This window comes from Astyanax mexicanus, chromosome 3, assembly GCF_023375975.1.
Source record: "Astyanax mexicanus isolate ESR-SI-001 chromosome 3, AstMex3_surface, whole genome shotgun sequence".
In the NCBI taxonomy this organism is placed as follows: domain Eukaryota; kingdom Metazoa; phylum Chordata; class Actinopteri; order Characiformes; family Acestrorhamphidae; genus Astyanax; species Astyanax mexicanus.
In genome coordinates this window covers 40,441,771-40,452,472 of record NC_064410.1, presented here as the reverse complement: position 1 = coordinate 40,452,472, position 10,702 = coordinate 40,441,771, and positions in this window count along the sequence as shown.

Genomic DNA, 10,702 nt, shown 5'->3' with positions numbered 1-10,702 from the left:
CACACGCTAACCGTGCTCGCTATTTCCCCATTCAGAGGTGAGTATTATCGACCTGTAGCCTGCTTATAACCCCGGCTAGCACTGCTGGAGTGGGTATCCGCTAATGCTAATGCTTCAGTCTTAGTGCTGGAGAAATTCAGTAATCTAATCTTACTATAAATAAAGAAAAGAGCTTTACTCATCCAAATAAACAGTTTTCAGGAGAAAAAAATCTGTGTAGATTTACATCCAGCCCTCATTTGACTTTAAAAGAAAGTCTTTTTTATTACAATTTTGTTTCCTTACCTTAGCTTTACTTAACTTAGTTAGCTACCCCCCACCACCACCCAGCGGCAAGACCTGCAAAATTTAATTTCTTTATAGTGTCTCTTAAAATGCGTCTAATAATCTAGTGTGCCTTATGTATAAAAATAGTGTATAGACGTTTATTGATAGTGCGCCTTATAATACGATGCACATTATAGTGAGAAAAAATGTATGTATGTATAAGATGTGTCTCAGCACTGAAGCTTATAGTGTAAAGTAAGTTCTTACTGTAACGTTATCATGGCTTAGTGACCGAATTTGTAGCAGTATAATAAAATATGATGAAGTGACATAAATTTTTTGCTTCATGACATGTCAAGTAGCTTGACAGCCCCTGGGTGGAAAAACTTTCTTAAGCCTTTTCATTTTGGACTGGATGCTGCTTCCACCTGCCAGATGGCAGTATGGTAAACAGACCGTGCACTGAGTGACTATTGTCTGACCTGATTTTCTCGGCTTTCCTCGGACATCATGACTGATGGATGCCCTGTAAGACTGGGGGTTTCTGCCTGTGATGAATTCTTCTGCCTTCACCACTTTTCTGAAGGGCCTTGCGGTCACTGGCAGTCAAGCTGCCATACCAGACAGTGATGTAGCCCATGAGGATGCTCTCTATGGGGCATTTGTAGAAGTTGGTGAGTATGTCAGAAGGCAAACTTCTTGAGACTTTGCAGGAAGAAGAGGTGCTGATGGGCAGATTTCACAGCTGTGTTGGTGAGAAGGGACCAAGTGAGGTCATCAGTGTGGTGTACACTGAGAAATTTTAAACTCTTGACTCATTACACATCAGCTGCAGTGATGTACTATATATGGGAGCGTGACATACCCTCCTCAGGATCCTGTAGCATGCAGTCATCTCCTTTGTTTCTTGGTGTTGAAATAGCAATTGCCATCAGCCTTAATAACTTGGGCTAATGGCAGTAATGCCTTTTGTGTTTACACATTGAAGAGCCCATTTTTTAATATTTGATTTAGCTAGGATACTTAGACATATTTATTTTCCAATTCCGATCTTTAAATATACTATATTGCAAGTGTTTCTGGAACAATATGTCATTAAAAAAAAACTGGTTAGTGTGACAGGCCTAATGGCACAATTCTGATAGAGCACTGATCTTGTCTCTGTAGTCTCTCCCATCTTTAATTCTAATGAGGCCTTGCAAGATCTGTTGGATTTGGGCCTGCCTAGACAGTCATGTGTCTACACAGGGAGTACAGTAGAAGGCTAAGCACACCTGCCTGGGGAGCACCTGTGCTCAGAGACACTGTGCATAAGAAGTAGCCTACTATAGTCATCACCTGGGTCTGATGGGTCTTCCCATCAGGACATGCAGAATTCAGAAGCAGAGGTGTGTTGCAACCAAAGTATGCAAGTTCAGAGATACATTTGGCAAGGTATGATCTTATATACATATGTTCTTCTTTTCCAAGATAGCAAGAATAGAGTGCACTGGTAGAGCAATGGTGTTGTCTGCAGACCTATTACAGCAGTATGTTAATTAGTGGGAGCAGTGAAGCATTTATGGTGGCAGGAAGTGAGGAACAGATCTTGTATTTCTTGATTTTCTGGAAACTGGAAGAAAAGTGGTTCTCTTGAAGCATGTGATAATTACAGACCTTGTTTACACCTGCAGGTCATTTCAATCATCTTGAGTGTCGTGATTATATCTGGATAAGGCCAAACCTAAAAAAAATTCAAGTGTAAACGCACCAAAGATGCATTTAAAACAAATACAAATCTGCTAACTAAAACCACTTATTATGGTGGTCTGAGCCACATCTGACCCACATGGTATAACAGTGTAAATACATCCGTCTCTCCAAAATGCATTTGACAACCCAAAATTCTCCCAGTACAACTAAAAACCTGTAATAACAGTTTCTGCAATTTGCATGTTCCATTCTACACAATACAACCCGATTTCAAACAAGTATAAAAGCATGTGTATAATCAGGATACAACCCAGATACGTGTCACATGAAGTAATCAAGTGTATACCGGTCATAGACTGACTTTGGAAGAGGTCAAATAAATCAGTAAGAACCTCTACGTGCTTGCTGGCACAAACACTCACCTACTTGCATACACATAAACACAGTCAAGAGGTTATTCTGTGAAGCACTGTCAACAGCCAATCACACTGAGAGCTGCCTGTACTCTACAAGTACCCCTCGCTGCAGAACCACAAGTCCAGGGGGTGGGGCTGGATCTGATCCAAGGGGTGGAGCCTGACCTCCTGACCACCCATATCTTCTTTTAGGTTAGGTTAGGGTTAGGGTTAGGGGTAGGGGTAGGGTTAGGCGAGTGAGTAAAACCGGATGGGGAAGAGTCCGATCTGCTTCAGACCAATGAAAACACGACGTAGGAAGAGTTGGATCAGATCCAGCCCCACCCCCTGGACTTGTGGTTCTGCAGCGAGGGGTATCTCGTACTCTATGTTTTGCTGGAGGGGATTAGAAACAGCATTTGTTGGCAACCACATTACTAAGGGATGGGTATTTTTAGCAATTAAGGCAAAAATCATAAATTGCAAATCAAATTTAGTGTTAGCTCTACCAGTGCACAACAGCTAGAGTCAAATTTCTGGTAAATCGTTTATTAAAAATAATTGTGCATATTGTAACTGTGTGTTAGTCCTGAATTTTAGGTATATTTTGCATTTTCTTTTTACCAGTGTTACCTTAGGGCACATTCATATTTTTAGGCTGTTTTATTCTGGATTAAACATGAAGACAGTATTTGACTTAGAAATACAACAGTTTAAAGTAGTAAAGACCCAGGCACTTCTCATTTCTAACAACTAAATGAACCCTGGTTAGACTAGCAGTCGTATTTTCAGTCAGTAATGCGTGCAATTTCTCTAAGGCCTAGAGTTCTTTTTTCTTTTGAAATTGGTCCCATCCACTGAAAACCACTGAAACGTTATAATTATATTTAGTCAAAAATCTAACATGTCAGCTCTTGTACTCATACACATTGGGAAAGGTGGTTTGGTTGTATCTATCTAGATACCACAGGGAAAGCCCCTATTAAAAGTTTTTTTTTTTTTAGATGGGTGTTATCTATAAAACTACAAAAATTGCAAAAGTTTTGCATCATAATACTGTTGATATGTGTGAAGGTGTGACAAGGTGTTCTGGTTAGCTAATCGGAAAAGGAGGGTAGGCTTTACCAACCTGTCAGATCTCCAGAATGTCAATTTCACACAATAAATGATGTTTATTTTTGGGTTCAGTGGAAACTACTGGAAAAAGGAGAAAAGAAAAACTGTGTAAAAAGGAAAATAAACAGGATGACATTATCATTGATCAGGAGCTTACATGCATTCTTGCCATGATTTCTCAGTCCCAGTTGGTTTATTCTGGCATCTAGTGTCTGAGGCCGCAAGGCCTCAAAAAAGACTCCCAATAATGAATCCCACCTGCCTGTTTAAACACCAAGCCCAACCCCAACCAGTCAGCCCAGACCAATTTTCATTTCTGTTACCTTGGCTTTTTACAATATGCTACTTTGAAAATGAAATATTAAATAAAATTAAACAACACACACTTTTGATTTTCTGAAAATATTAGGCCTTCCTTTAAGGGCAACAAGGCCATGATATGTTCTCTGCTGACTTAAACCTGGACATCCCATAGCTCTACTGTACTACATAGCTTTATGAGCTATAATTATGTGAATATTAGTGTAAAAAATAGAAACAAATGTGCAAGGCAGTGTCTTCCTAGGTACCTTTTTACAGAAACACTTGCCTACAGGCCAGGCCCACAAAGGTAGAAGTCACTGATTTCAATTGTAAGCTAACAAAGCACAAATTTGTATCTTATATTCTGCTAAGTGGTATTACAAATACCAGAAATGTGTAAGAAGGAACATGCCAGAATTTTCTTGTTCTATAAATACCTTCTCCACCCTGTCCATGTGTTCATGACAAGTCTTTCTCACCCCTCCACCACCCCGTCTCTACTTTCTGTCTCTACTTGTCAGTAGAGCCTGGATTTTTTCCACAAGCAGAAACTACCTAAATTTTATCCTAAAAAGTTCTCCCCCCTCTTCTTAGTCTCTCCAATGATAATCACATGCCGATGGCAGGTTCTTAACTAAAACAGCATTTTAAAGCAACGACTGTACTCATCTTTTTAATGGCTGCTGGTACTAAGTTTAAAAGTAAGGGAATTAAAAGAATTCCCAGTTCAGGAAATACAGACTACATAATATTGTCTTACTAATTAAGCTCCTTTTCTTAATAAAGAAAAGTGCTCCTTAGTGCAATCAAGCAGTGCGAAAGTTTGAGCAAAATGACCCCAGTAATGACCCTGGACAAATTATGTGCTGATGAGAGCAGCTCCAATTAAACTGATAGTAAAAGATAGCTACAGTATGCAGCTGTCCAGTCAGATATTGATTTTTTTCCAGACTCTCTCTGCATGTGCATCAGTGATTATGTGGTGCAAACCGCAATTAGAGTTAACAGTTACATAGCAAACATCACATATAATCAGCAACATCCATTAAAAAAAAGCATCTTTGAAGAAGCCAAAACTCATTTGGGTGCCGACGGCTTGTTCTAAGGGTGCTGTGTCTGAAATGTATTATTAACAAATCACTATGAAGCAACTGCTAATTTATCTAATCTGCTACATTATAATTATTTGGGAAAGCAGAGAGATGAGGCTGTATGGTCTGACGTTAATTTTAGAGTGTATGTCTGTGTTTACATAATTGAATGCAGTGATTACTTAATTCTTAGTGCTTTTATCCGACTTAAATCTTTAAGTGTGAGACGGGTAGAGTTTAAGATGTTAACTACTGTTCACTACTATCAGCTAAAATCATATTTTTATATTTCAAACAAGTTAGATGCAAACAAACATGCATTTCTCTTTTTGATCAGAACAACTACACAGATACATCAGGGACTCTGATCTGATCTACAGCTTTTTCACATTTCCATGTTTCCTCTTTATTTCCACTTTATTATTATTTTAGATCTAAACATCCATTACACTTAATAATACCACTGGCAACACCAACAAGCAGTTTATGGAGTGATATTAATTGTGAGCATCTGGACAGCATTGTTCGGCAGGAAGTAGATCAGTCAGTGCAAGACATGTTATGGTATGATATGATGCTAGTTCCTATCCCATTATTTAGCTCTGGAAAACTTCCACATTTTGTAGAATAACCCTGTTTTTTTAATCACATTTTTCATGCATCTTTGCATGTTCTCCTCCACCAGTCTTACACACTGCTTTTTGATAACTTTATGCCACGGCTAGTGCAATATTCCAGAGGTTTTCAATTTGGTAAAATCAAAGAATTTCTTAATTTTTATGTGACAGAGCTGTATGTTAAAATCTTATTATATACATTAGTGTATTACAAGTGAAAAACTGACATCAATTCGTTTAGATTTAATTAAAAACTTCATTGGAGGTTGACTTTAAAGGCAAAACCCATTTAAGATATAAAAAAACTAGCTGAGTCCTGAATATATATATATATATATATGTTGAATTGTTTGGCAACTAGTGTTATATTTTTCAGTGAAACTAGCGTGTCAAATGGAAATGGCCTTTCACAATGGAACAGAATGCATGGCAATAAAATCTGAATCTTAGCTTTAAATCATAAGTCTAAAGGGATCGTCACCTCTCTTTAAGGACATGAGCTGTATGACATCACAGGTCAGAGCTGAAGGAGCAGTCATTATGGGCAGTGGCTCTTGGCCTGCACTCCAGCCTCTAATGCAGTTGTTAAAGTGCTCTATTAAAAAGCACTCTGGGTGGGGAAAGTGGGGTAAATCAAATTCATGTCTGAACCATTCCCATGTGGAAGACTGTAATTTTACATATCCGCTGATCAGTCTACACACACACTAATTACCACAATTTGTCTTCAGTGCAGTTTCACAGCCATTATAGTGTATGCAGTACCCACTCCATCCCAACTCCATCGCTGCTTTATATTCTGACCATTCAGCTACTCTGAGTTAGGAACTCTTTTCAAACTGATCTTGGAGCAGTTCTCCAAACTTTATGGAAACAAAAGCCTGACTAGAGCTGAACTCTAGTATATATATTATGGTCAAAAGTCTCACTCAGAGTTAGATAGCTAGAACTTTATTGTCATTGCTCAGTAAAGGTATGCGGCAATGAAATGCAGGTAGCATCTACTGGAAGTGCAAATAGTAGCAAAAGTCACTTTCTAGTCTTTGTGTTCTATATAAAAAAGCTACATAAACAAACAATTCTAAGGTAATACTTGTGATGGCAATAGAGCAGTGCAGTCATTAAACCTACAGGATTTAGACATGCCCATAAATGTTGAAATAACAAGTAGTGTTTCAACCTAGAATGACTTTTGAATGAGGCATAATACTGGGCATCCAATCAGAACAGAGGTTGTTAATGTATGGTTGCTGCTATAAGAAAACATTTTATATCCAAAATGGCAACTTTACAAGAGAAGGAAAAACGTATTTTTTTAATATAATAATGTTTATTCTTGGAACATTTCTATTGGGTCATTTGTAATTTGTGCCACATTTCACGGTAGTTTAATATATATATTGGTTTAATTTGTTGCAGGATTAGTTAGTAAATTTGTTGATGTAGTTGCTTTGTTTTTTGTTAATTGTTTACCTTGTTTACCTGTTTGAAGAAATATTTCTTTATTGACTGAAACTATATTTATACTGGTTCCAGGAATGGGTTGTAAGGGCAAAATGAAATGAAGACAAAATGCCAAATGTAAAACTATAAAGAAGATTTGAAAATGTAAAAAAAAAAAAAAAAAAAAAAGTATCATATATGCGTATATATATATATATATATATATATATATATATATATATATATATATATATATATATATATCTCAAACCAGAGTTGACAAATTAGGTAATACTAGATATACATAGGAATTGGGGGGTCCTTCTTCTTGTAGAGTGTGTAGAGGTTAGCTATGTTTTCAACATACATTATATAATAGTGCTTGATTTATTTAACTTAGCCTGAATGCTTGACTAATTGAATTATTGATTTCATATTTAATGGCCTATAAATCAGTGTTGTCATGTTAATCTGACAACAAATTATTGGTTTGCCAGGAGTATTTGACAGGTGTTCTCATGCATACTCAACATAATAAAAACATAGAAAAAATATTGACGCACAGTTTTGTTTGCTTTTTTGTTGCTTTCATTTGATATCAATGTGTATTAGTGAGCAGCTGTCGTACAAGACCACAGTCTCTATTATACTGTCACATCAGCTGTAGTAATTATATTATATAAAGGAATTTGGCTTTAACTTACTGTAGACTCTGGGGGATTTGGTTAATTCTCCTCTTCATCCCTGTGGAAGAGTGTGGTCTTATCAGGTGCTTTCATATTCATAAGAATTGAAGACATAGAGAGCATAGAGATCAATCAAAGCTATTTAAGTGATCCATGCTTCACAAAAGTCTTTCTATTTCTAATTGAAAAAGAGAGAAGATATCAGATTACTCTGATGAGCCACCCAAAAGCATATATCACGTGAAGCATGTGTATAATGAGGAGGGTGCTGAAAGAGGCTGATAACCCACAGTGCCTAGATTAGACTGGGCAGGTTATAAATCACTGTGATATAATTATTTTAAATGTATATATAAATGTGTCTTAATATTAAACACTCATTGTGTGCATTGTGTGCATGGTTATTAGGGATGAGCTGATGTAAGACACCTTGCCTTATAACAATAGCTGATCATTGTTATCTTGATGTGGTTAATAATCAATAACTAATCATTTAAAATGTGGATTTTTGTTAGAGATTAGAGAGAGTTAACATTAAAATTTACATATGAAGTACCATGAGTGTGCAACCGGTGGTCCTACCTTTTTGAGTCGCACACTCAGGTGTGGTATTGCAACAGGACAATGCTGGTCTACACTCTGCAGACATCTCAACAGTTTGCCAAAGATACTGTACTATCAGGAGAATGCCGGTTCGAATCCTGTTCATGTAGCTTGCCATCGCCTACCGGAGCCCTGAGAGAGAGCACAATTGGCGTTGCTCTCTCTGGATGGGTAGATGGTGCTCTCTCCCCACAACACATCAAAGGGTGATGTCGATCAGCACAAGGCGTCTGTGAGCTGACGTATCAATACCTAGTTGCTTGTCGCTTTCCGAGCGTGCTATGATGTTACTCGCCAATGCTACATCAGCAGCATTTCGAAAAGAGGCAGTGGCTGGCATCACATGTATCGGAGCAGGCATGGGGTATCACTAGTGATAGGGGGAGTCCTAATGAGTTGGTTGGGTGATTGGCCATGTAATTCGGGAGAAAATGGGGAAGAAATTAGGAGTAAAAAAAAAAGATCTAGCTAGACCTATTGCTCAACTAATATTGTGTAAGATGCTATTGGACGTGCTATTAATGCTTCACACCTACCAAAATATCTGCTGGAGTATTCAAGCTGCATGGGATGGATCATCATAGGAAACCATTAGAAGCATCTTCAACTGCTACATATGCTATACACACCACTTATTTATGCATAGAGCAATAACAGGTGCCCATTTCGGTCTAAATTTAGAATTTTGAATCCTGTATTCTTTCAGGCAACCTTAATCTTACTCCTAAATGGCATTACAATCAAAATGATTATTTGGTTGCTATTAAGCCTTGAACGTGAACTGCAACAAAAGCTCTTATTAAAAACATAGATAATGGAGACAAAGAGACAAAAAAAGAAATAAAGTATATCTTTCACAAAACATATTCATTCATTCTTTGCTTTAAAACAGATGTCTGGGTCAATTAAAACACAGACACACACGCTCTTACACACACACACACACACACACACATCTGTGAGGCTGTGTCTGGGCTCTAGCTCCATCTGGAGAGGCTGAGTGAGTACATGCTGAATTAGCACTTCTGGTTATTGTATTCTGTCTGGGTTGATATGGGCGCTCTCCATGGTGCTGAACCGCACGGAAAGAGTGAAAAGAGTACAGAACCACTGGCCTTATCTGTGCAGACAGGACCTCATTAAAATCTGCTGACCATAAACAAAAAACCGAGCTGTTGGCTCATGGGCTGTTGGCTCATGGGTGCAAATATATAGTAGATGCATTTAATATCCTATAACTAGCATATTAGTGATGTAAGTCCAGTCACAGTTAATGGCCACCTCTTTGTTTCTACACATAGTCCATTTTTTTAGGTTACACTGACCATATAGGACACTGTAGACCTTTTGTTTCATTGTTTCATGCTCCTTTATCATCCTTTCATTCTATTCCTTAATGGGCCAGACCCACAGGACAACCACAGAGCAGCTATTATCTGGGCAGTGGATCATTCTTAGCGCTACAGTGACACTTACTGACATAGTGATGATGTGTTAGTGTGTGTTGTATAGGTATGAGTGGATCAGAGAGAGCAGTGCTGCTGGAGTTTTTAAACACTGTGTCCTCACACTGTCCACTTTGTTAGATACTCCTACTTGCTACTTGCTAGCTGCTCCTCCTTCTAGATGTAAAGCCAGAAACCAAAGCTTATCTGTTTTTGTGCAGTTTATGTCATTGCCCGCAGGACTCTGTTGGCTGGATAATTCTGCTTGGCTGGTTATTTCTCCTCTCAGTGGAGCGGTGAAACTGAAGTGTTTAAAAATTCCAGCAGCACTGGTTTGTCGGATCCATTCATACCAGCCTAACAATACTCTAACACTGGTCATGTCACAGCAGTGCTGAGAATAACCGATTACCCAAATAATACCTGCTCTGTGGTTGTAATTGTAATTTTAGAACTACAAAGCTCCTAAAATTAAATGCCAATTAAAAATTATGAGTTTCTTTGAGCTTACCAATAAAATCAAGATGAAGATGGATGATCACAAGTCAGCAAACCAAACTGAAGTGCTTAAAAGTTTGCACCAGGAGTAGCATAAATTTATCCAAAAGCAGTGTGTAAGACTGGTGGAGGAGAACGTGCCATGACGCATGAAAACTGTGATTAAAAACCAGGGTTTTTCCACCAAATTATTTCTGAACTCTTAAAACTATATGAATATGAAATTGTTTTCTTTGCATTATTTGAGCCCTAAAAGCTTTACTATGCTTTTTTTTGTTATTTCAGCCATTTCCAATTTTCTGCAAATAAATGCTCTAAATGACAATATTTTTATTTGGAATTTGGGAGAAATCTTTTATAGAATAAAACAACAATGTTTTGTTTTACTTAATACCCATATACCTATAATTGCAAAATCAGAGAAACTGATTCAGAAACTGAAGTGGTCTCTAAATATTTTCCAGAGCTTTATATGGTAAGCTTTATGGTAAGCTAAAAAAATGAACAGTGATTATAGAGGTGATCATAATATTTTGACTGGACTGT